This window comes from Temnothorax americanus, unplaced genomic scaffold (assembly GCF_048541705.1).
Source record: "Temnothorax americanus isolate GAGA-0224 unplaced genomic scaffold, ASM4854170v1 Scaffold70, whole genome shotgun sequence".
Classification (NCBI taxonomy): Eukaryota; Metazoa; Arthropoda; class Insecta; order Hymenoptera; family Formicidae; genus Temnothorax; species Temnothorax americanus.
Window position 1 is genome coordinate 664,238 of NW_027509793.1, and position 22,565 is coordinate 686,802.

Below are 22,565 nucleotides of genomic sequence, written 5' to 3' on the forward strand. Positions count from 1 at the left end.
TCATGTATGCTACAATATTTATAATAAAATATAATTGAATTATTTTAAAACAGGATATATATATATTTCCCTAATTCATGCGGTATGCCGTGAATTGTATATAAATTTTTTTTACAGGCACAGGGACAGAAATGCCTGGCTATCTAAGTTGGTCGCATACAATCAAGGCACACTCGAAACGCGTGTAATTGTTCATAACATTACTGTTGAAACAACGAATATGCATCGCCATTCTTGAGACATGACGATGTATTATTAGTTAAAACATTGCACGCGTTTTAAATGTGCTTTGATGATGCGGACAACTGTAGATAGCCATCAAGCATTTCCGTCCCCGTGCCTGTAAAAAAAGTTTTTTTATGTAAATTTACACCATTTATAGTAGGTAATAAAGGGACCCTCACAAATAGGGTAAATTTCCTCGCGTTCGTAATTTTACAATACAAAGTAAAAGTAATATCTTCATGTGTAATGAAACAGATTGTAAAAGTACATTTACAAAGCACGGGAATAATGTAGAAACGGTAATGCAATAATACTTTTCTTAGTAGTATTATTAAACAATCAAACATTAAATTTACGAACCGAATCGGAAATATACAAAATGTTATGTAAAATTGAAATGTAAAATTGTAATTTAAGGTTACAGTACTGTAAAATTACAATAACTTTTCGTGCATTTTCGGTTCGATTCGTAATGATACGGTAACATTTCGTACATTTCCGGTTCGATTCGTAATGATACAGTAACATTTCGTGCATTTACGGATCGATTCGTAAATGCACGAAATGTTACTGTATCATTACGAATCGAACCGGAAATGTACGAAATGTTACTGTATCATTACGAATCGAACCGGAAATGTACGAAATGTTACTGTATCATTACGAATCGAACCGAAATTGCACGAAAAGTTATTGTAATTTTACAGTACTGTAACCTTAAATTACAATTTACATTTCAATTTTACATAACATTTTGTATATTTCCGATTCGGTTCGTAAATTTAATGTTTGATTGTTTAATAATACTACTAAGAAAAGTATTATTGCATTACCGTTTCTACATTATTCCCGTGCTTTGTAAATGTACTTTTACAATCTGTTTCATTACACATGAAGATATTACTTTTACTTTGTATTGTAAAATTACAAACGCGAGGAAATTTACCCTATTTGTGAGGGTCCCTTTATTACCTACTATAAATGGTGTAAATTTACATAAAAATTTTTTACAGTGTGGCGAATGTAGGCGAGGGTGCATCGCGTCTAACGATCGATTCATACGAAAGTCACGAATCGCGGAGAGATGGCCAAAAAAGTCTTGTTAGCGAATAACAAATAAGAAAAAAAGATAATGAATCTTTATTTTATTCGCGATTGCCAAGCATATTTTTTATTTGACCGATTATTTAAATAATTTGAGATTAAAATAATTTAGACGAGACTTGATTTAATTCTTTATGTGAGAGTTCTAGTACCGATTCTATGATAATTAATAAACGACCTAATATTAGCACAGACTGATAATTCGCGTACAACACGAGACTATACACACTTTCTTCCTCTCGAATAATGCGCTGTTTTCTTTTTCGCGACGTATAGTCAGGTTGGTCGTCCGCCCAAAAATGCCCGGTGCGCGTTGATGTAACGCGTGTATTTAGTAAGATACATAATATTTTATATGTCGAGTTATTTATTTAACCCTCAGTTGCCTCACCTGGGTCTGAGAGACCCTGCACATTGTTAAAACGTGCAGGGTCTTTAAAACGTTCATAAAACCCTTGCATCTTTTTTTAGTCAGTACTGCGTCAACTTGAAAAAAAGCAATCTTTTTCGCTTTTTCAGAAAAATACGTCTTCCTTTTTTTTTTAAATAACATTTACATTTTTTAACTTAGAATAATCTAACTTGCACAGTCTTGTAGATCTTTAAAAGACGCATCGATTAAAAAATAAAACGACTTCAAATTGATGCATTTGTCTTATAAAGATACAAGCTAGAGAAAACGACAGGGGTCTCTCAGACCCTGGTGAGGTAACTGAGGGTTAAACTCATTTTTTTTCGTAATAAAAGAAGTTGATACATCTGTCTCATAATGTCATATAATTTTCAAAGATTTCCGAAATGCCTATATGTTATTTTGTGCAGAAGACTGTCGTAAAAAGACAATTTTAAATCTCAGCATACACGCAGCAGGAATCCACGAGCACTCGCGGATAAAGTGTCACGCGAGATTTTTTTTCCGCCATGATGCAATTCGCCAGATCGCGTCGTTTCTCGCGCGTTTCAGCGCGCTCGAGCGGCGGCTATTTTCGCAAGACAGATCCATTTACGCCGGCGAGTTACTCAACGGACGTTACTCTTCAACGTCGCGTCGCCCGTAACGGCACTTCGCGCCGCGGAGTGCATCCGTCGCGCGAGTGCACTTTTAGCGCGAACTGCGACTGTCCGCTTCACGCGACACGCGATCCCGTATACGTTTCCTTTCCGAGAGAGAACACGGTACAGCTGCAACAGCTGCATTTTTTCTTGGCATTTTATCGATTATTTTTTTACGTATGCGCGGCGGTGGCATATATAACTATTTCGCGGACATATATAAAATATTTAGAATACACGTGAATTTGCATTTCCTTTTCTTTCTCATAAAATTAACGCTTCGCCACTACGAATTTTAAGGTCGGATGTAGATAAGAGTCTGATCTCAATTTTCAAATATTACTGCGTTATCGCGTCGCTTACAGCTGTACAAATTCCTTGCATTATACCTAGTTTTCATTCGGCGCATTTTAACTACTTTTCACTCTTATTATTGTTATGAGAGCAAACGAAATTTTTATCTCGGGGTAACCCAAAATGACCTGGAGACGCCGTCGGGAGATCCGGGAAGAGTTTTCTTTTCTGTATAAGCGTTCGAGTTCCCTGGAAACCTCTAGCAGGGAGATAGGGTTTGGAACGCGAAGAGCACCGCAGTTGCGGCGGTGTCCGGATCTTCCCCTCGGACCTTGAAAATCCAGGAGAGGGCCACGTGGAGGTGTCGCGCCGGTTCGTACCCATATCCGCAGCAGGTCTCCAAGGTAAAGAGCCTCTAGTCGATAGACTAATGTAGGTAAGGGAAGTCGGCAAATTGGATCCGTAACTTCGGAATAAGGATTGGCTCTGAGGAGCGGGGCGTGTCGGGCTTGGTCGGGAAGCGGGTTTGGCTGACGTGCCGGGCCTGGGCGAGGTGAACCGATCGGCGTTCTCGCGCCGGTCCCGGGGATCCGAGCTCGGTCCCGTGCCTTGGCCTCCCGCGGATCTTCCTTGCTGCGAGGCTTCCGTGGCTTCTTTAATGCAGCATCAATGGGATGGTCCATATAACGTTCAATCTACTGCAGCTACTCAAGAGAGTATGTTGTTCTCGCTGAGATACTCATTTAATATATTATTTTATGGGATATTTCAGGATATCTGTGCAAGCAAGTCCTTCGCCGATTTAAATCCTGTCTTATTTGCTCCGAGGCTATCCTTAAGCCCGATAAAAATCCCATACTCAAGTCAACGCTAGTAGACCTGCGATCTCGAGGATTAAATCAAAAACTCAAAAAGAAATTTATACCTGAAAGGAAATTTTCGAAATTGTCCAATCAATAAAACAAGTTAAAAATTTAAACCATGTCATCTGCCATTCAAACCATGTCACAACGGACAAGTACGCATGCGCGTCGACGATCCTCCGATCGACACGACTAGTGCGGAGACAGAGCGAACTACCGAAAAAGGCTTTGTTTAGCGAGACACCCCCACCACCATCAAATAGTGCGAGTTTCCAGACCTGAGTAGAAGACCGTGGTGACGACTCGCGCGTCGCGCCATCTAATGTGAAACGATCGAGCGTTGTAAAACGCGAAAAGAATTCGAGCGCAATATCTGAACAAATTATTTAATTTTTAATAAGTCCAATTATTAAATTTATTTTCATAATTGAGCTTGTTTTTATTTTGATAAATGTAAATACAAATATCTTATTATATTAATATTTAATATTAATAATTTAATTAGTTGCTTAATTTGCAAAATGCAACTTATGCGAATACTCAAGAAAGAATTACATAACAAGAACACAAAGCCTGACGAAACATGTCAATTCCTTCTACTTTTTCTTAATAACTTAATATTTTATATATATATATATATATATATATATATATATATATATTGATATAAATACGCATCAAGCTCTTCACATTAATAGACTATATTATGGGTTATTTTAAGATTGCAGAATTTTACAAGAAAGTACTTCAGTATTTTTGAGATATCTTAATTGTTACATTACGTAATTAGTTCGAGTAATTAAATAATCGTATAATGAGTTATTAAAACAGTTATCCCGCACGATTAATTTTTTTATGGAAATGATATGGACAGATATTGTTTCACAATGATTACTGATAATTATTCTTTTAATAATGCTTTAATCTGAATACATTTCACGCGTTTCAAGAATCTTATCGAAAAAAATGTAATTTGCTTGCAATTTTGATATACATTAAATTATGTGTATAAATTATGAAAAGGAGAAGAAAAAAATTAAAGTATATAATTTTAAAACCGAATAATTCTGAATAGCTCATCTGAAGCATTTTGAAGAGTACTAAAGTGCCTAATAAAAGAAAAAAAATTTTTTTTTTTTCAAAAAACAAAAAAAAGGAGTGATTTAAAATCAAAATAGTTCTAAGTAGCTCATTTGATTTCTTTCGAAAAGTTCTAGAGTTCCTGATAAGTAAAAAACTGCAAAACCTTATAATTGTTTTAAAAAATCATCATCAAAACGCAAATGACATCACGGCAGACCTTCGAAGTCGAATCTCTCCTTAAAACTCCCATCAAAACGCCTACAACTCTACCACTAACTACTAGTGATCCGGCCACTAGTTAAGAAAATATTCGAAGATGCAATGGATGAAATTCGACTAAAACCCGTTTCACACGTATCCGACACTGGACTACTGACGCTGGGTATCCGATCGCGAAGTGTATGGATTAACATGTGCGCATTTACAGATTTGTCCGAGAGCCGATTTGTGAAAATAAAAAAAAATCGATCGGGTACCCAGCATCGGTAGTCCGGTGCCGGATACCTACGTGTAAAACGTCTTAATCTTTCTGTCCGTAAACGGTACGGGCACGGCACGGTTACGTCTAAATCGACCTTAAATCGGAAATATATTCACGGAGGGAGTTCGTTATACGAGTAATATTGATACAAATCTCGCAGCATCGAAATATACGCGTAAAATCGATTAAAGTTCTAACGATAAAATTATCGTAAACAATATCAAAGAATAAAACGCATAATTTAATGCATCAAATACAGACATTCATGGCGTATTAAAAAGTTGAAGAAAGTTACGTGCAACGTGCGTAACTTTCTTTCATTTAAAAAAGAAATATATAATTTTATGATATATAATGAGAAATCCTTTTTCTATACGGCTAATTCACTGCAAATCCAAGTGTGTTATTTTAACTAAAGCTCTTTTACACATTTCTTGTCGTATTGAATGATGCCATTTAACACGCAACAAAACATGTAAAACGAGCTTCAGTCAAATGTGTCATTTTTAAACGTATATGCGTGTAGAAATAACACACTTGAATTTACAGTGTCTGATAAAACGGCTTGCAATTACAATCAATTACAAAGTGTTCTATACATACAATCATGTCTATATACTCTATATAAATCAAAAATGGTATAGTTACTATAACTGTCTCTACGCATTAAATATCAAAAGATAAAATTTAAACCAATACCTTGAGTTAAATAACATTTTGTTCTTTTTAATTACCATGTGTCGAAATTTATTATTTTAACACAAATAATGTTATTTTAACTCCATTGACTATTCAAATTAATAATTAAATTAAAATTGTTTTAGTTAAATTAACCCTTTAGAGGCCAGGTTATAAGATAATCTTAAAAGACGTCCCTGACGAGTTTTTTAGTCTTTTTTTGTTTTTCTTTTTAGTGGTTTTTGCTTTCTTTATTTGTTTTGTTTTTGTTTTTGTTTTTTTTGTTCTTTTGTTTTTGTTTGTTTTTTTGTTTTTTTTTGTTTTTTTTTTATGTACATAATTATGTACACAGGTCCTTAAAGGGTTAACGACATATTGAGTAGCAGAGATGATCTTACTTCGCGTGGCCCTAATACCAGAAGCGAGTTCACGCCGGCGAAACTGGAAATGATCAGTTATATTACGTGATCGGAGGCACTGTTGGCCGTGTACCAAACCCGCGGCCGACCGACCAATCGCTCGCCGATCCGCGTTAAGTATGCGATCGCGTATACACGTACTCGTTCTCTCGGACCTACTACCGGTTATCACGCTGGCCACGACGGCCTCGCTCCCGTCCGCGTTGCGAAGCGGCAAAACTACTACCTTTTGTAAATCGTGGCAGAAAAGAACGCGAAAAAAGTGGCGAATCCGTGTTAGAATCCAAAGATTCAAGATTCAAGTGGTCTGAAAACTACGCTGGTGCGAACACTGTCGTATTGCATCGAAAAAGTCAGGCTATCTCAGGCCTTTGATTCTCTGCACGAGTCTCTTTGGGCCTGGGATCAGAATCAGTTACTGGTCTTGTGATGCGAATATGTAACCTCTCCCAGTCAAGTCATGCGCCCAGTGGTTTCGCTGGACCGCTGCAATGGGACTGTTCCAATTCAGTACGGCTCGGTCGCAAGATCTGATGTCAGGTGGCCAGCGCGTTCTGCAGTAACCAAGTGGCGTCAATGGTGATCTGACTGCGCCCCTAAGAGCCTGTAGTAATACGGGCCCAAGTACCGCTGGTGAGTTGTGGAGCCAAGAAAGGGAACGGTTATCTGAAAAGCTCTCGGCTGTCAATCCGTTTGCTCCCCAACACGCAGTAAATATAAAGAAGTTAAGAATGAATCTTCACGCCCGGATTCTCGGTTGGTCCGGGCACTGTACGCACGATGCGAGATTGATGAACCGGTTAGTGCAAAGACACCCACTGACTGCGTAGATGGCTCCTCGAGAGTAGGCGCTAGTTATCAGGTATAGAAACGATTACGCCTCTTGACGCACGAAACTCATGCCATGAGTACCCGTGGCTTCCAATAACCTTCTTCTTCTTCTTCTTCTTCTTTGTAAATTTTATGGCACATAATCCTCCTCAAGATCACATAACGGCCAAGAACAAGTCGAATATAATAAATACAGACTCGAAAGATTTAATCCAAACTCGGCGCTGATTGCATCAGCAATCTTCAAAATATATTCAGGACAAAACACGTCCGAACATGTCTACGGTTTCGACGAGACTTGCCCCCAGTAGCCGTGTCAAATTAAAATAAAAATAAATAATAATTAGTTATTTCGTGAATGGATATCCATATGTGTCAAACACAGTGCACGGGCACTGCGTTTCAAGCATGCCCGGCGCCGGGGATCGACTCGCAACGGTGGCGGGATTCGCGTCCGCTTCTCCCACGTTGCACGGCCGGCCAACTTCGACTCCCCGGCTAAAGTAAAAGATAATCGCATGCTTTAATAGGCTTGGAACCCTTAAGGAAGGGTCGTTCGGCTGATTCGATTCGGAGTCGTATGTCAATGAGACCCCTTCGTCGGGACTGGAATACGATTGGGCCTGATGATCGATCGAATGATGCTTTCGCTTGAACCGTGACTGACCCATCTCGCGAAAACCATTTGCAAATGAATTGTTATTGATTTTCAACTTCGCGATGTTCTCGTTTTGATATGCCGTCACAGCGATAAATTTCGTCTCCTTGAAAGCGAACAACGCGATTGAATGAGTTAAGAGCTCGTTGTAGTTCTTCGCATCGAAGCAACGGACTATCCAGATCCTAGGAAAGTATTTGTGCATCGATATTAATCATCATCAGTTGCGCTACAACCCAATGCGAATCTCGGCCTCCTTTAATTTTTCACGCCACACATCCCCGTTCTGCGCCACATTGCGCCAGTTTCTAACGCCGATCTTCTTTGCGTCACGCACGACTCCATCCTCCCAACGTAGCCTTGGCCTTCCTGGTCTTCTCCTGCCACCTGGCTCCCTGTTGAGAGTACGCTTCCGGAAGCGTGGGTCGTTTCCGTAGGTTCGGTCCGGCATTCTCTATTAATGGCTTCACAACTTGTAATTTTTTACGGGAAAGGTTGTTAGCCCCTCGCCAACCCCCTTTTCAGAGGGCCATTTCTCCCACTCTCGTTAGTCCTGATTACAACTTCCACCGGGGTTGGTACCCGATCTCCATCATGGTTGCTCAGGCTTCCAGGGTTCACCAGCGTAAACGCCTGCTTGGAGGTGAGAGTCGGAATTGAGCAGGAGAGGCTATGCGGTGTTAGCTGAAAACGGCGCCGTGTATTACGCATGCACTGCCCCCTTAGAACCCCCATCGATGTTAATACCACGTTATTATTGGGGTCGTTGATGTTGTACGTGAGCATCAATTTATTGAAGCTGATTGTCCATCCAGTGGCTCCCCGTTGCCGGACTCTCGGGATGCTTATAAATCCTATACCCAAAAGGCTGTTGCGGCTCTGCCGGCCCCACGAAACTCCAGCCACCCATATTGCAGTTCTCGCCCCCGTTCTGGTATCCACAGTACTTGTAGCAACGATCGGAAGCCGGTGCTATCTTCATGAGAACATAATAATTTTCACGTTTCTCCAAATCGTTTACGTTTATTTGAACGGACGGAAACATGCGCCGACCGCTCTTGGTAATTATCATTTCTGTATCATTCTCGTAGAATTGCTGCCAGAGGTTTCGATTAAGCAACTCCACATTGACTCCGCGCAGCAATGGGGGTTAAAATACACATTCGATCCTCTCACCTAATTTGCGTTGTAGAGCGATCGGTGACTGTGCGAAGAATGGCGATGCCAGTTGCATATTCAGTTCCAGTAGCATCAGTGCGTTGTTTAAATCCTGAAGAAACATCTCCGATGATCGACGTTTCTTCTCCGATACCGTCAATGTAAGGTATAAAGCAAATACGGAAATGATCAGAACGAACATCGAAATCACGTGCAGTTGTATCGGTCGTTCGGCGCCAACATATGAGACAACTATGTGTCCATGAACCTCTTGTCCTTTCTGCCGCGATTTATAAAAGGTAATATATAAGGTAATAAATAACGTTCACAAGATAATTTTAAATGCCATAATCTACTAAGCCAATTAAAATAAATATAACTCATTACGCGTTGTTAATCAATTTGTCGTAACTTTCTCTTTTTTTAACCCTTTAGAGGCCACACATCGATCCCGTTGGAGTAAAATGTTATAATTTAAAAGGTAGTCTTAAAAGACGTCCCTTATGAAAGTTTTTTAGTTTTGTTTCTTTTTGTTCTTTTTCGTTTTTTTTTGTTTTTTCTTTTTTGTTCTGTTTTTTTTTTTTTTTTTTTTTTTTTTTTTTTTTTTTTTTTTTTTAGTACATAATTATGTACACAGGCCCCTAAAGGATTAAAAATGTTCAGATACTGTCTGAATAATCTCTCTCTCTCTCTCTCTCTCTCTCTCTCTCTCTCTCTATTTTATCTACTTTTTCTTTCCAACCATTCTAGCGACTTTGCTTTGTAGTTTGCTTTCCGTTGCTTACAGTCTGCGCATCACCCGCAGCTTTGCGTGCATCTGCTGTTGTAATACTGTTTTTATAGATCTAATTTTGTTTTTATTGTTAATTGTTACTATTAATTGTCTACTCGCTAACTCTATTTTACATATATACTTCTTTTTTTCTTTGTAATTGCCATTTTGCCTAAAGTCATAGACTATGGCATAATAAAGACCATCAATCAATCAATCAATCTCTCTCTCTCTCTCTCTCTCTCTCTCTCTCTCTCTCTCTCTCCCTCCCTCTCTCTCTCTCGCTCCCTCCCTCTCTCTCTCTCTCTCTCTCTCTCTCTCTCTCTCTCTCTCTCTGCGGTAACGAAAACTCAAATCGTTTTCACGCCAAATCGCGTTTTACGATATCGTATTAAAACTTATAATAAACGACTGTTTCGGCTGAACTTCAACCGATGACGTAATGTGCGCCTTTAAATATCAAAATAAAAATACATAATTATACTCAATGTATACAAAATAGAAAACAATAAACGTTTAGCTTGTACACGTAAGTGAATCTCGCATATCATTAATGTATATATATTATAAATGTGTACTTTTGGCGCCTTTTTTTTTTGCCTTTTTTGAAAATTACATTTACGTGGTATCATTAACAAAACGATATTTTCACAAGCTCGGACTATTCAGTATATTCGCTGTAATCTACTTTTCATTAAAAAGTACTCTTTTGTGAACTGTTCATCATCATATACTGTAGGTACCAATAAATTCTAGATTTAGTAAAAACACAAAATAAATGCTATCATTTATCAAAACTCATTTAACCGACAAGCTTAAAGATGCAATTAATTATATGGATTTAATTTTAATTGTCGTATACAAATTATCGAATTCTCTAATAAAAATTCGCACAAATTTAGATTTTGTATTAGACATTTAATCATTATGTCCAATATAAAATCTAAATTTGTAGAATATAAAGTTTATCTTTATTTTGCATATAACAGAAAAAAGAAAAAATCTTATTATTTCGGTTCGTGTGAAGGGAAATTATTTAATTTTCAGATCCAATTAAGGTATAAAGGTACTAATACCCGGACACTTAAGACTAGGTAAAAGTACCAATGCCTGGACCTAGACACGTATCTATGTCTGGATCTACCGTGAACGTCATTTGCGTAAGTTTTGATGATTTTTTAAAATAAATTTTTTTGGCAAAATTACCAGAACTATCGCTAAAAAGTATCAGGAACTATAGAACTCGAATGTATGCGAGAAGAACTCTCTTTTATTCTTTATTTGCTAGAAAATGATCTGCTACGGGAAGTTAGCAGATCATTTTTTCGATCGACTGTTTTTTGGATAAAATCATCAAAACTATTACTAAAAAGTATCAGGAACTATAAAACTCAACTGCGTGCGACAAGAACTCCTTTTTATTTTTGATCTGCTGGAAAATGATATAACTTCACCGACATCAAAGCAAGTCATATAATTCAAAAAAATATATTTCGTACATTATACAATCGGTAGAATAATGCGTATAACATGTAACAACACTGTCTTAAAAAGAAACAGATGACATTAGCGTTACACATCAACGTCATAAATGGACATAAAAAATTAGAAAACCAATAAAATGCAGAAATGAAAAAAATCACAAATAGTTAAAAAAAATTTGAATTAGACTTAAGTCTATCGTTCGTTATTAGGTGCTTCTTAAGTGCGTTAATTTTTAGAAGAAAGCCGGTATCTTTATATTAATTCGATTAAGTTAAAACTAAAAAAAAACAACAATTTTTTAAATCTGACGATAGAATCATTAGCTATTCATATTTCTAAAAAAGTATTTCTAGAAAAATTTCCTTAATATTTTATTATTTATATGTTTTCTTTATATTTATTTATACACATATTATTTTCTTAAAAAAAAAGGAACATATGTACAGGTCAAGAAATAGCATTTTATACGAGAACGTTTCATAGACTAAACTGATTTTTAATTTTTACCATATATCTAACTAACTTCAACATTTTTAATTGTCATACGCGCTGCGTGTGTTTTAACTTAAAAATAAGTTAAAATTTAGTAGTCGAAGAAAGAAGATAGAGCCGTACGATATGATATGTTGGGCAAAAAATTATACGTATATCCACATTCACATACATCAAAAAAAAAAGTTTAAGTAATAAATAAAGTAAATAAACCATCCCTCTCTCTTCGTTTTGCTGAGCAGTTTTTCAAACGCTTATTAACGCGATTTCTGTACCGCGCTTAGTATTTAACCGTCTACAATAGAAGACGGAAGTAATTGTAACAATCGTTATAACAGATAAATCAGAAATATCGAACTGGTTTAAAGTAAATAAAGCCGAAAACGAAACAACGTGCGACGTATGTAATAAAAAATTTAAGTTATCAAAAAAATAGGACACGTGATTTCAGATCACATATAAAATAAGCAGAAAGCAGTAACCCTTTCACCCCAATCTTCGTCAAATTCAAAACAACCTTCCTTTAATGATACCTTGTATATAAGATTACATGTATTACTTGTATACTTTTTAGGTAAAAATTGGAAACTCCTTCACCGATCATTGCCGAATTCCACACCAACCTACCTTTAATAATACTCTATCCATAAAAAAAATTAAGCTCGATATCTCAAAATTTACGGAAATTAGAGCAACCACGGACATTTCTAAAAATTGTCAGAAATCGGTAATCCCTTCACCGATCCTTGCTAAATTCAACATCAACTTATCTTTAATGATACTCTATCTATAAAAAAAATTAAGCTTGATATCTTAAAAGTTGCGGAAATTAGAGCAATTACGTAGATTTCTTTAAACAAAAATCGATAACTTTATTATTAGTAATTTTTATTAATTCTATTATATTCTTCAATTTTTTCTACCCTTATATATTTCATATATAATTCTTTAAAATTTAGTTAATCAGGTCTTGAGTTATAGAAATTTCAGTAAACTTGGCTGTTGTTTTTAACAGAAATCAGTAACCCCTTTATTATTAACAATTTTTATTAATTCTATTATATTTTTCAGTCTTTTCTACCCCTATTTCATATATAATTCCTTATAATTTAGTTAATCAGTTCTTGAGTTATAAACATTTCAGTAAACTTGGCTGTTTTTTTTTTAACAAAAATCGGTAACCCCTTTATTATTAACAATTTTTATTAATTCTATTATATTCTTCAGTCTTTTCTACCCCTGCTTCATATATAATTGTTTAAAATTTGGTTAATCAGTTCTTGAGTTATAGAAATTTCAGTAAACTTGGTTTTTCTTAACAGAAATCGGTAACCCCTTTATTATTAACAATTTTTATTAATTCTATTATATTCTTTAGTCTCTTCTACCCCTATTTCATATATAATTCGTTAAGATTTGGTTGATTAGTTCTGGAGTTATAGAAATTTCGGTAAATTTGGCACATGCATACATACATACCTACATACCTTTTTTTTTAATGCAATATTTCGACGAAAACACTCTGAACATATTGACATCAAAAACTCAAAAAACTATTAGTCCAGTCACTATGTACAAAAAAACGGATTATAAAAGACATAATTCTGACCCACGATTTTTCTTTTGGGGGGTGTTGAGGGGCTCAAGAAAAGCTTAATCTCAAGTTTTTGACCTCTGTTTCTCGCTTGCTTTTTCTACTGGAGTAAAAAATGTGAAAAATGGTTTTTCCGCAATAACTCGGTTTCTAATAAAGTTACAAGGTCGAATCGGAGCTCATTTTAAAGTTTTTTTTACGCTCTACAAATTATGTTATATGACATTTTTACGTATGATCGATTGTTTTCGAGACATCGAACGAGAAAGGGAAATAAAAAAGTATGAGAGATATTTAGTTCTTTTCTTTCTACTCATTATTGTCGTTAAAATTGCAAAAATGCTTCAAATGAAACTTATAGAGCGTAAAAAAACCTACAATTTTTATTTGTTATTCATTTCAATTCGTTGAATTACGCCTTGTAGAGCGCCTCAAAGTGGAGAGTCGTCGTCATCGCGTTAGCGGCGCGTTGGTTACGTCGATACGCGGCACCGAACGCTTTCGCTAAGATTTCCGACTTCATTGACGCAAAAAAGTAACATAATAGGTGTTTTTTATAGGATTTTGCCCGCTCTACAAGTTAGGTTCAATAATATTTTGGCGTACAATCGATTGTTTTCGAAATATCGAAAAAGAAAGGGAAAAATTGAGCATTTTTGTTGGTTTTTTTCTATTTTATCGTTTTTCGCACACGAATCTGTATAAACGCTTCAAATAAAACTTGCACAGCAATAAAAATCGTAAAATATTCTTATTTATTACTTTAATTTCGTTGAAAATTCCATATCGCACTACGCCTCAAAGTTGCAAATAAATCTTGCAAAGCCTGAAATTATTGTAGCTATTTTGAAACCGTCAAATTTTCTTAAGGGAATCAAACACGTATTTGCCATTGCAGATGTTTTGAAACAAAAATTACACTTACCGTTTCATTGAAGAATACATGAAAGCGTGCAGTTTTATATCTAAGTGACAATATTTGTGAAGTAAGTTTATAAAAAAGAAATACTTTACCGCTGACGCGATGGCGACGACTCTCCACTTTGAGGTGCTCTACAAGGCGTAATTTTCGACGAAATGAAATGAATAATAACTAAAAATTGTAGGTTTTTTTACGCTCTATAAGTTTCATTTGAAGCATTTTTGCAATTTTGAACGACAATAATGAGTAAAAAGAAAAAAACTAAATATCTCTCATACTTTTTTATTTCCCTTTCTCGTTCGATGTCTCGAAAACAATCGATCATACGTAAAAATGTCATACGACATAATTTGTAGAGCGTAAAAAAAACTTTAAAATGAGCTCCGATTCGACATTGTAACTTTATTAGAAACCGAGTTATCGTGGAAAAATAATTTTTTACATTTTTTACTCCCGTAAAAAAAGCAAGCGAAAAACAAAGATCGAAAACTTGAGATTAAGCTTTTCTTGAACCCCCCAACACCCCCCAAAAGAAAAATCCTGGATCAGAATTATGTCTTTTTTAAATGTACATAGTGACTGGACTATATCTTTTCTTTAGTTTCTTCTACCCCTGTTTTATATATAATTCTTTTAAATTTGGTTGATTAGAACCAACTTTATACGCAATCAAGTTCATATACAAGTTTACAAAAACAAAGCTTCCTCTATGAGAAAGCAAAATTATAAAATTACTCCTTGTTTGAGAATTTCACAGCTACAGGATGTTTTAGAGCGGCAAATGATCAAAGACAATTTGCAATAAAACGCACGTTAAAATAAGCGTACCTACGCGACGCATCATCGTGCAGTTGCACAATTTAACATGAATATAAAATCCAAAGATGGTGCGTACATGGTCGAGAGTGAAATTGAGGCGTTTAATATGTATGAATGCTTAAAAAGAGCAAGATGACTCGCTCCTCGGATCCCTTACGATCATCTGTCTCCTCGCGGTTACATTGCACAAGCGTCACGTCTACGTAAAAGCATCGATCTTTGTCAGCCGTAAAATCGGCCGCGTCGCTTGCACAATTCTACCACAAATACGCCATAAATTTAATCGCTACTATTTACCATATCGGCATCTTACATTAAACTCCATTTACTCCCTGATATTGCAAAAAGTCCCTGTGTCTCGCAAGAATGATCCAAGTACACGTCACATTTTCTTGCCTGTCATTTGATTTATCTCCCCATTTCCGCAAACCTGTTGCAACCGCTCGGACAAATTGGTTCAGATTGACTCTCTCTGCCTCGGATATCTTTAAATTCTAGCAGGAATTTTACGAAAATATGAAATGCATGTTGCTCACCTCTGTGAAATTAGCACTGCAATTTTGGAATTTTGATATAATTTATAATTATAATTGATAGAGTTCTGGCTCTTCCCTAAAAAGTTTTCAAGTTCTTGATAAATTAGAAAAATAGTTCTAGTGATTTAACCCAAAAAACAGCAGTTCGAAATTTTGAAGTACCAACTTCATGATTCACGATTCACGATTCAAAAATCGGCGACAACTTTTTAATTTTAATTCGGATCAATTTTGCCTCGCAATACTTTTCGATATAAAACTTTTTCGATGCTACACAGAACTCCAAAGAAAACATTTTTCCCCCAAAATTTTCCGAACTTAAAAATTCGGTTAGGGTTACCCAACACCCCCCCTCCCGAGGGGGGGGGGGGTAATACCCTATATTGTAGCGCTTGATGAGAGAAGTTGAGTAGTGGTAGTCTCCCTTAACTTCCACCCATTGGACCCCCAAGAGGGAAAATGTAAAACAGAATAAATCTCTTTTACATCGCCAGTTAAATAATAAACAACAATGGAAAAATAATCGACTCTACTGGCCATTATATTCGCCAAAACAATACGACTATGATTTGGTTCGATTATCGTCATTTCTCCAAGTTTGAGACGGTAGAAAATTATTAAAAGAACTAAAACCATGTTTAAAAAATTAAATTAGACTTGAGTTTTGACGTGCTTTCTAAGTGTTTCAATTTTTATAATAATACGTTGGTATTTGTTTATAAATTTGATTGTTGAAACTTTTAATAAAATTATAATTCTTTTAACATCTGACGGTTGATTTGAAGTCTATCCATATTTCTAAATAAGTATTTCTAAGGATGCTGACATTGCTGACCACATTACTCCATCCTGTTTTGTACTTTTAATTTTCTTTTTTCCGTTTCACTTCCGAATACTTCCGAATAGATCCTTGAGCAAATATCGTGCAAGTTCGTTTAAATGCCGTCCACACCAAAGCATACGCGTGCTCATTCGGTTCGGCTCGCGTTCGGCTTGTTTTTTTAAATATGTACATAATACTTACTCATCCCTCCAATTGGGATGTTGTCAAGTTATGTGCCTCTTCAATATATAATCTTCATGTTAAAGGCGTTCTCCACACAATCGACAGATTGCGCGTCGTCGTCGTGCATTTTGTAATCTGCGACCTGTGACCTCAAACACCTGCGTACCTAAAGTACGCAGACTTTTTATATCGGTACAGTGTTCCAATCTTAGGTGGGACTGCATTTTTCGCAGCATTAATTGGCTTTCCGTCTCAATATTTTTTCCGCACGTTTGGCACTTCGCAAGATTGTCGCGGACGTCGTGATAACAAGTCCCATAAGTCTTCACGCCTTATTGTCCACGCACAGGATAGTTCAGCGTAACTGCCGTTAAAAACAAAATATCGACTAATTAAAAAAAATATTTAAAATAAAAATTTACTACAATCCATGAGTATAAGTAATTTCGAGGAAATAAAGTTAAATTTTATCGTGTTTTGTTATAGGAATATCTTACTTATAGAGATTAGTGAGAAACGTCTTTTTTTTGTACTTTGTAAGGTACACTATGTGTCTAGTTTAAAAGCATGCTGGTCGCGGCTGTAGAGGTGGATAAAAGTCATTTGTTTACCAGGCAATATCATCGAGGGCGGCTGCTGGCCACGGAGCGTGAGCAGGTGTGGGTTTTTGGGACAATCAGTCGTTCTACAGGTGACATGTAGATCGAGAACATTCCGAATAAGGCTCGGTCTAACCTTAACGTTATTATGAGGGCCAAAATTCAGCCGGGCTCTTTTATTATGAGTGACAAGCATCGTTCATATAGAGAATGCGCTGCGCGTCTACAGATGAAGGGAACACGCTACGGCAAATCATAAGTACCGATTTATTGAGGGTACAATTCCCTCAATCTGAAGGACTTATAGAATTACTTCCGCGATGTACGTGATAATTTGGCAAAGTGCACAATGCCAAAGTGTACAACTGAAATTGAGGCAGACGACTCTTCAATGATACTAAAAATGGAATGCCACCTAAGGACAGACCATAATATAAATACAAAGCGTATACGTACGTCCGTACCATACAAGATACGAAAATATTACAACAGCTCACGTGGTACAACAATCTGCAGATTGTGTGGGTACACAGACAAAAAGTATGAAGACAATTCTTGGAAATTGACAAATCACGTAAAAACATACAATCCCAATTGGAGAAATGAGTAAGTACATATTTAAAAATACTTATAAAATCTACATACAGCAACTCAAATCTGACAATATCACACATTTCATTGCAGACTTCCCTCTGAAAGAATTCAAGAGTGGCGCGATGTACCTCTTATTAAATATCTATTAACAATATCAAAAACTGTAAAAAACGCGATCAAAAATTTTATGCGATATAGCCTTTGGGCTATTCGGAACATCATTTTCTACAGAATTTTCTAATTTTGATCTTCCTAAAATATTTTACTTACCATTGATCGCTTCAATTATTCCTGTTCATACAGATAGTACTCCACTTGTATTGCTTCTAGCTCTTGCCGTTTTTAATGATAGATACAGAATGACTTCGTTACATGGACACTGGCAATATACTGTTGATTTATATACCTCCAATAATTTTCCTCAATATTTGAAACTAATGCTATGCGAGAAATTGGGCATTGTATATAGAAATGTATACAAAAGCAATGAATTTTCTTTTGCTTCTTATTTTAGACCATCTCGTAAAATAGCTAAGCAACTAATATCATCTCTAAGGAAAAATGACCCAAAATTACAAGATGTACTTTCTGTTTTACAGATCTATTCGATTTGTTTTCCATAACTGACGTAAATGGTATCAACATCTCGGGTACTCGCAACCCGTCGCGTCGCGTAAAAGAGTCACGGTCGGTCTCGCTCCGCGTGTACTTGGCGCGAGACACTGCCGTGTCTCTTGATAACATTATATGATAAAGCTAGATTATTAATATTAAAATTAAGAAACGAATCAGATTTAATGCAAATTATCTTGAACTAGAAATTCTGTAATATTATTTTTGTATAATTATTTTTCTTATGTGTAATTTCACATTTTACAGCTGACTTATGTTATCATATTAAATGTATTTGCACTTGTATATATGCAATTAACAAATTTCAATATACGTATGTTTTATCTATGTATATTTCGACCTATATTATTTTAGTATTAACTTTATGAACTTTATATATTGTAACCGTAATACGTTGTAAATATAATAAAATCGTAATACATTGTAAATATAATAAAAACTGCCAAAATAAAATATTTATTTTTTGAAAAGACACTATAATAATGAAGTAAATAACGCGCGCTCTCAAAATGGTAAAAATCACGCTCGACGACTTTCATATATGTAGCAGGATCTTTTAATTGAGAAACTAATGTATCTCCGTTGATCAGAAAAATTAGAATTTCAATCTATCTCGCCATTACACGACTCTGAACAGGAAACAATTAAATATAGTGTATTTTGTGAGAAAATGGTTATCCCAATTTCTCATTATAAAGAACTGATTCGGATATATATCGTGCATCGCGCGTAATAACGCAGTGGCCGGTTGTACCTATCGGTTGCAACAGAAATGCAAGGATCGTGTGCAGCGAGCCTTGGATCGATTCACGTACGACGCTGCAGCGCGCCGCTGCACTTATTTCTGCGTGGCTGCGCCGTTAAAGTGCAACAGCGAGAGACAGCCGGCCGACCGACGTAGAGAGAGAGTTCAAGTTTTCCTCCGATATTTCTTACAAATGTGCGTCGCACACCCAACATCGAGTTTGACACGGCGTAAAGTTTGAAACGAAACGCCGGAAACGACAAGAAACTCTACTATTTGCACGGTGTGGTATTAATCTAATAGGATCTCTCGAGAGATCTCTCTTGTTATATTACCGCTTTATAATTAGTCACCGTTTTTTACATATTGCTTCCTCATAGAGGAAGCTTTGTGATGGTGAAAAAATTTTTTTTCGAGATTTTGATGGAAATAGGTTTAGAATGTTCCAAAATTTCAAGAAATCATATTAATAAAAAATGTCCGGAAGTATGTATGCATGTGTGTGTGTGTGTGTGTGTATGTGTGTGTGTACGGATTTTTTGTACACGCATCTACTTCTATAATTTTTTTACCTTATAGGGTACGCAGGTGTTATGAAATAAGAAATCGCGGCAGATCACAAAATAGACGACGCGAGTGCCTCAAAATCTGTCGATTCTGTGGACGCGATGATATTCTATATGAAAATATGACGAATCACATAAATATGATACATCCCAATTGGAGGTAAGTATTATGTACATATAAAAAAAAAAAATAAAAAATAAAAAATAAATAAAAAACTACATAAAATATAATTTCATTACAGACTTAATCAAGAACCCCTACGGCTGACTTGGTGGCAAAATTTATTACGGTACATTCGAAACGTATTTCATACATAGAACATGTACGCATACGCATTGTTGCGGCTCGTTTGCTCTGACTAATGATTAATTTTGAGCCTATTGACACATATTTCGTGAAAATGTATGGGAATTTAGAGAACGAAGATATTAAAAGACTTTGGAGATCGCTGGAGTTCATGCGTGTGTTCCATCGGGGTTGCGTAACGTCAATTTAACCAAATCGTAGTACAATGTAACCGGAGTCGAGTAATACGTAGATATCTGCAGGAGATCTGCGCGGCTGATCTTTTTCCTTTTTCCCAATCGGAATATTCTGACTTAAGCCATTACTTACAACGGGCGCAGTACTACACCTGTAATGGCTTGCCACAGTTGGTTGACCCGTACAGGCACGGTACTGGTTACACTTCAGTTTCAGTACTGCGCCTATGTCAAAATACCAGCACTGGCATACAAGTCTTGGCCCAGTATTGGCGTAATTCTGGCTTAATAGAAATTGAGTTTATGATGGCAAACCCGTAATATCATACAGCTATGCCAAGCGTTGGCAGAATACTGACATCCTACGGACTGAGTTCAAAGTATTGACTACTCATATATAGAGTTTTACAATCGGTCCAGTACTGGCGTAGTACTAACAAACTAAAGGACTTAAGTTTTCCATCTCCAGAGGTGTCGCCGGCGAAAGCAACACGCCGCGAGCCGACTTGAAAAAATTTCCAGTAAAATTTGCTAATACTGACAGTAATATATAGTGTATAATATCCATACCAATAATAATTAATTAAAATAACGTATAGAAAAAAATGGTACGGGCATCCATTTTATTCAATAACTATGTAAAAATCATTATTTTATATTAAAACTTTAATGATTATAGTCATCAAACTGTTTTTTAATAAATTCTAGACTCGCGGCGTGTTGCTTTCGCCGGCGCCACCTTCGAAAACGGACCAGTTCTGGTACAGCACTGAGCCAATTGTAAAGCCAATACTGACAATGAGTCAACGTAACCTTAAACTTGGGTCAACGCACAAGAAAATCAGAACTGTAAAGTATACTTAATGTCACGTAATGCGTTTACAAAAAAGCTTGTGCGGAGGCCCTTACGCGTTAAAGTAAGTTAAGTTTCACGTGGCGCTTCAAATAGCTGCCTTGTGCGCGCGGTTGAGTTTGATTGGCTAGTTTAGCCTCGTTGCGAGTTTCTCTTGTGTGATTCGTCATCTGATCACATGTAAACGCGTTTATTGGTCGCTTGAGATAGCTCTACCGACATCTGTTGTGAACCGTGGTAAGAAGACGAAGAAGAAGAAGGCGGTACACGTTGAAGTATTTCGTCTCTTGTGCGGACCGCGAAAGGTCGCGAAGTTTTTTCTACATATAATTATAGCTTCTTTTACAGAAGAAAGAAGCCCCGGAGCCGATCAAAAATACCTACCTTGCGTACTGGAAATTGAACGAGAAGGAAGACACGAGAAAGTGGATTGTTCGTACATATTTTGTTTCTGATCATTGCGACACATACTGAGTGAGTTCTTATAATTTATTATAAGAATCATTAATGGATATCAGAGGTGTGATTGAGAGAGAGAGAGAGAGAGAGAGAGAGAGAGAGAGAGAGAGAGTGCGTGCGTGTGCGTACGTGCGTGTACGTACGTGCGTGTGTGTGCGTGTGTGTGTTATGTGTGCATCCACACACAAACGGTGTATATCTGCCGACTGTTGGCCAAGACACACGCACAGTCTACATATCAATCTAACCTCTAAACACAGAGAGGTTAGATTGACATGTAGACGGTGCGTGTGTCTTGCGTTTTCCGAACTGCGACCAGGTAGACCAGGCTTAAGGTGTGTGCATGCGTGCGTGCGTGCGTGCGTGCGTGTGTACTTGCGTGTGCGTGTGCATGTGCGCGCGTGTGCGTATTGATCAGATTCGGTATTTGAACAATGAATATTTATTAAAATTATTAAGAAAAAGGCGGTACACGTTGAAGTATTCGTCTCTTGTGCGGACCGCGAAGGATCGCAAAGTTTTTTCTACATAATTATAGTTTCTTTTACAGAAGAAAGAAGTCTCGGAGCCGATCAAAAATACCTACCTTGCGTACTGGAAATTGAACGGGAAGGAAGACACGAGGAAGTGGATTCTTCGTACATATTTTGTTTCTGATCATTGCGACACACATATTGAGTGAGTTCTTATAATTTATTCTAAGAATTATTAATAGATATCAAAGGTGTGATTGAGAGAGCAAGCGAGCGAGCGAGCGAGCGAGAGAGAGAGAGAGAGAGAGAGAGAGAGAGAGAGAGAGAGAGAGAGAGAGAGAGAGAGAGTGTGTGTGTGTGTGTGTGTGTGTGTGTGTGTGTGTGCGTGCGTGCGTGCGTGCGTGCGTGCGTGCGTGCGTGCGTGCGTGCGTGCGTGCGGGCGTGCGAGCGCGTGTGAGGGCGTGCGTGCGTGTGTGCGTGCGTGCGTGCGTGCGTGCGTGCGTGCGTGCGTGCGTGCGTGCGTGCGTGCGTGCGTGCGTGCGTGCGTGCGTGCGTGCGTGCGTGCGTGCGTGCGTGCGTGCGTGCGTGCGTGCGTGCGTGCGTGCGTGCGTGCGTGCGTGCGTGCGTGCGTGCGTGCGTGCGTGCGTGCGTGCGTGCGTGCGTGCGTGCGTGTGTGTGTGTGTGTGT

The 22,565-nt window shown here is 37.1% G+C and overlaps 1 long non-coding RNA gene and 1 pseudogene across 1 annotated transcript; one reads left to right on the forward strand and one right to left on the reverse strand.

Annotated features, from left to right (window-relative positions):
- Positions 1–4,891: 4,891 nt before the first annotated feature.
- On the reverse strand, positions 4,892–11,363 carry LOC143906432 (T-box transcription factor TBX5-like; annotated as a pseudogene).
- Positions 11,364–21,300: 9,937 nt separating this feature from the next.
- LOC143906415 (uncharacterized) lies at positions 21,301–22,565 on the forward strand. Its single transcript, XR_013259509.1, has 2 exons — positions 21,301–21,420; positions 21,956–22,565. It is a non-coding gene; the product is annotated as an uncharacterized LOC143906415 (long non-coding RNA).